This window comes from Macadamia integrifolia, chromosome 14 (genome assembly GCF_013358625.1).
Source record: "Macadamia integrifolia cultivar HAES 741 chromosome 14, SCU_Mint_v3, whole genome shotgun sequence".
Taxonomy (NCBI): domain Eukaryota; kingdom Viridiplantae; phylum Streptophyta; class Magnoliopsida; order Proteales; family Proteaceae; genus Macadamia; species Macadamia integrifolia.
The window spans coordinates 19,234,588-19,239,586 of record NC_056570.1 but is presented as its reverse complement, the minus strand read 5'-3'; the positions used below and the strand labels follow the sequence as shown (position 1 = coordinate 19,239,586).

At 35.8% G+C, this 4,999-nt stretch overlaps 1 protein-coding gene across 1 annotated transcript in view; it reads left to right on the top strand.

Annotated features, from left to right (window-relative positions):
- The window catches only part of LOC122060396 (ankyrin repeat protein SKIP35-like), a 93,006-nt gene that overhangs the window by 66,890 nt on the left and 21,117 nt on the right, over positions 1-4,999 (top strand). The gene's annotated exons all lie outside the window — the stretch shown is intronic.

The following is a 4,999-nucleotide window of genomic DNA, read 5'->3' as shown; positions in this document are numbered from 1 at the left end:
TATATACTGTGTTGGCTGATGTAACTCAATTGCCCCATTTAAATGATAGATAATTACAATGATGGTAGGTAATTATAACAATAGAAAAGAAATTTGAGAGGAGGATTATGCCCTTGGTCAATACACACACTATCACCATCAACATTGTGAAATGAGAGAGATTCAAAGACTAGACAACAATCTCTCAGTGGCCATTAATGCATGAGAAGTCTTTGAAAAAAAAAAATGAGATATTTTAGAATACCTCTGATCTTTTTCCGGTTCATGGTCATACAAGTTTAGAACCTTCGACGTTAAAGTTGAGTACATAATCAACATGCTATTGAGGTTACAAAGAAACTTGTACATTACAAAGATTTTGTTATCATATTCAATTTTTTTTTCTCTCACCCACGATTATGAAAGCCCGAAATACCGTTTCTTTAATCTAATCAAAGGTTCAAATCTTTTGATTAAGTGATTCTCTTCTTGAGATTGCTCCACACCATGGTTTGAAGAATAGGATCGGATTGATATTATTCCTGTCCGATCCCTATTCATGGCCGATACCATATTGTTGGATGGATATGGATGAAGACTAATAAGGTCAAAAAATCAATTTTTTTAGTAATAATTAGGGATATTTCTGTCTAATCCAACCCAATATGGGTAGATCTCAATTGGAATTGAATCGATATCCCCTTATCCAATCCAGAGTCCACACCTTGAGAGACTTTATTACCATATCCTGAAATTTGGAATTTGACACTGCAACTCTGTGAGTTCTCATGCAAAACTCTTATCATCTCAATTGGATTTTTTTTTTTTTTTTTTTTGGGGGGTGGGGTGGCTGGGGGGATATTTTACCCTTCCAGCTTACCATTGGATTGATATATATCGAATTGGTCCCAACAGAGGACCACTTAGATCTAAGTAGAGGCGATAGGGCTGATATGTTGGATTTTTCCTAGATGTTTAAAGAGAGAGTTGTTAAGGAGTAGAAGTTAAGGCCATCCCTATTGCAAGCTTTTTATGAAGTTCAGGTCACCATCACTATCATTATCACTATGACTCATTTTTTTTTTTTTTTTTACCATCCCTCATTTCATTTGAATATAATTAAGAGGTGTTCTAAAATACCTTAATATTTTTATGATATTTTATTTATGGAGAAGTGTTTCATTGTTTTCTGCGGGAGAGTGCGGTGGCTCCTACGTTTGTTTGATGGCCAAAGGGAGCACTTGAAAGAGCACCTGCGTAGGTGTTATTTTTCAGTTCATGGGTCAGGCTGATCATTTTACCCTATGTATTTGGGTGTAGGACCCACACTCCTCCATAAAGCATTTTCCATTTACTTATAGATAGAATATGAACAAAATAATATAATTAGAGGGGGTGGGGGGATCAGGGTCTTTATCATGAATAAGTCTTCAGCGGCAGACTAAGGAGTAGGAACCATAAAAAGTTATGATAAACATTGTAAATGCGAATGTACACAAAGAGACATAAAGACACATAAAAGGATTTGTAGATTATAAGGAACTGTTCTTTAATGGAAATGTGTTAAGCTATTTCTATAACATAAATATAAATAATATTCTTATGGCATGGACACAACTTTACATATTTTAGCTTCAGTTCCCAAAGATATAATTATATCTGAGTAGTGATCAAGAGGCTCATTAGGGCCGGAAGGCAACCCTGTAGTTAGTACCACCAATACATGTCGCATCGTCCTTGGTGTGACTATGCATCTAGGGGCACCTATTCTTGAAGAATTGGGAGTAAGTGGATGGACCATAGCTCCCCGAATTACAACAGTATCCGTCGGTCTTGAACATGGTGCACGGGTTGTTGCATCCTCTAGGGGCCTTCAATTCTTGAGGACATTGCCCATTGATGTCGGCCGAGCATCGGATTCCATTGTAATTTTTTTAAAATCCATTGGGATGTTAAATCCGTCGAGGACTGATGTATCAAAGAAGTCTGAGTTTTGGTATTGAATTAATCTGAATTCGGCTGGATCCGACTCCTCTGCTGCGCTCAAGAGGTGAAAGCTCAGATCCAACTCTTTGGAGTACTTCATCATAAAACCCAACACGTGTGCACATTTTAAAAGGACGTAGGATCTGAACTGTCACCTCTTTTGGCCATTAGAAGAGTCTTTGTTAATTCAGCTAAGGTGTTTTGTGGTGAATACCATAGCCCTGGCATTGTAGCTCCCACAGCCACCTGACAGGCAACTCCACCGACTGTTTGCATCGAAGTTACAGCTGATACGACCCCAAATCCGGCCGCCTGTTGTGCGAGCAGGCACATCAATTGTCCATGATTGGTTGGGGTCGAGTTGCTGGCTTCCACCTAGTGAAGCAGCAACCCAGACCGTGTAGGAGCATAGATTTTGGACCTCAAAGGTGGCTGCATGGGCTAGGGTGAAGAGGAGTGCACTAGATGAGATTTCTTGAGGTGCCCATTCTAGGGAAATAGTCCTATGGCGTGGTGGCACTTCTTTTCCATAATATGTATTAAAGAGACGACCGAGTCATTGACGGAAAAATAATAAAATAAACTTAGTAGAAATTCAGTCTTATTCTAATTTAATGGGATCGGTTATATGAATTAAAAAAAAAAAAAAAAAGGAAAATAGAATAAGAGGCATCGCTCATCAAATTTGGAAAATCTTAGTTAAAGAAAAATCGAGTCAAAATCAATGAAATGTTAGATTAGTCTTGACCTCTACAAATTTTTTTTTGAGATTTAAATGCAATCAAATAAGGATTGTATTGTATTCCAATAAACCTCAAGGGGTAACCGAGTTGGTGAGGGACCTTCACCTTAAGAAACGTGTGGTTTTGAGTTTGACTCATCTTATCTCCTGCTCTTCATTGCTTGAGAACTGAATGATTATCATTCAACCTGTTATTATTTGATAAAAAGCAACCTGGGTGCCTAACCCCTTATTAGTTGAATCCTAGGGGTGCCTCCCTAAGATTTCATCTATATGATATCTCAATTCTAGATTAGTGACAGATCCATTTTCAGGTTTTCTAAAATCGTATCAAAATTGAAGGAATTGATGCCAATCCAAATTAAACCTGATTTTGTGTTACAGTAGCCAGCCAAGTTAGGCCAAGTCCAACTGTATTTTTTAATAATTAGTTATTAAAAAATGAGGCATTTTTATACCTCTTATCTTTTTTTTTCTTTTTTCTTTTATTTCATAGAAGAAGAAAACACTAAAAGTCTTGAAAATTATACATCATATCTGACTTATAAATAGATTATTTTTTTGTTATAACCTCTTTGGCTATATCTTTGAGTTCCCCCATACATCGATTATTAGTTTTAATACAAAATTTGGGGTGGTTAGGATGGGCTATCCATCTTTATATATAGTAATATTAATGTTTTTGGCCATAAAGTTAGCAAATGTTCATACTTCTTCTCAAAAAACATTCCAATTTCTTCTGCATCATTCTATGTCATGTCCACTTTCCAATTCAACGTCCTTGCCTCCAGCATCCCTTTGAGCAGCCCTATAACCTCGTCTCACTATTTTCTCTTGTCAACAAGTAATTTGCTTCACATAAGTGCAATTTTTTTTTTTTTTGGGAAAACAAAGCAAATTGCCCAAGCAAATATATTTTTTGTGATATCTTTGACACTTGTGATAATGAGAGTAATTGTGCTATGTGGAGGGCGGGTGTCAGAGTATTATAGTGCAAGAAATCAGATATCACCTGGATTTCATTTTCTTTTTCTTTTTTTGTTGAAAATTCCATTGGAGATCTAATACTCAACCTGTATGAGAATGGTTGAATGATTTGGATTTTGGGTACAAAATAGAGTATGGTTTGTTTGTTTCCAAATGAAATAACAATAAACATAAATACCGAAAAAAACCAAGTCAAACCTTTCTTAGGAATAACACTAGAGTTAAAGCAGTACATAATAATGTTATTGACGGAAAAATCTAGAAGATGGTCAGGTTTAAGGCCCAATGTCATGCAACCCAGACTCGTCTTAAAAGCTCACATTCAAACAACAAATGGTATAAGGATTCCCGCTAATTGTGGTAAAATCCACAAATAGTATCAATATCCGCCCATTTAAATAAAACATTCATGGTTGGAATTCTGGCATTGACAGTTCTCCAAAAGAAAAGCTTAAACTTGGAGTGGCTATTTATTCTCCAGAAAAATCACCACCACCATGAGCAAAAAGATGAGCAATAACATATGTACATCTTATCTGGGTTTTCTTCAGGTTCATCCAATACAAGTCTTGAATCTCCCCAAGAGACTTGTACATGACTTTTTTTTTTTTTTTTTTTTCTGATAACGAGACCTGTACATGTATGTGACGAGAATTTTGCTTATTACCAAAAAGAAAAAAGACTAGAATTTTGCTTTACTGATACTCAATTTCCTCTTTTGTCACCCTTTTATTGTAATAATTGGTTTTTATCGGTTTCTGTTGTCAATTTATTTAATAATTATTTCAATAGCTATTAATATAACCAATAAGAAGGCACGTAGAAGCATCAACCTCTCTTCACTTCTCTTTCCCATCAAACATTCTTCCTTTCAACCTCCTCAAATGTGATTAAGTGAGAATCGACCACCTCCTTTTATCAATATATTGAAGAAGAAAAAATTTGAGATATTTTAGAATACCATTTCCTTCTCTTTCTTCTTCTCCAACCAAGCCTTGAACCTTGGACCTTAAGGTTAAACACATGTTAAACAAACCATTGAGGTGACCAAGAGGCTGGTGGCCTTATCGAACTTCATTCATACACCTCCAACCTCTTGAGCAGATTGGTCGTCCTCTGTTGACAATTCCCTTTATAACATTTAGAAAAACTTAGAATACCTTTTAGATTGAATGATCCCCATATAGAACAAAAACCTCATGGAGGAAAGTATCTAAAAAAAGCCAGCCACAAAGTGGCAAAAAAGACACATGAAAGGATTTGATGGAAATGCTTTATTTATTTATTTTTTTTTTTTTTTTTTTT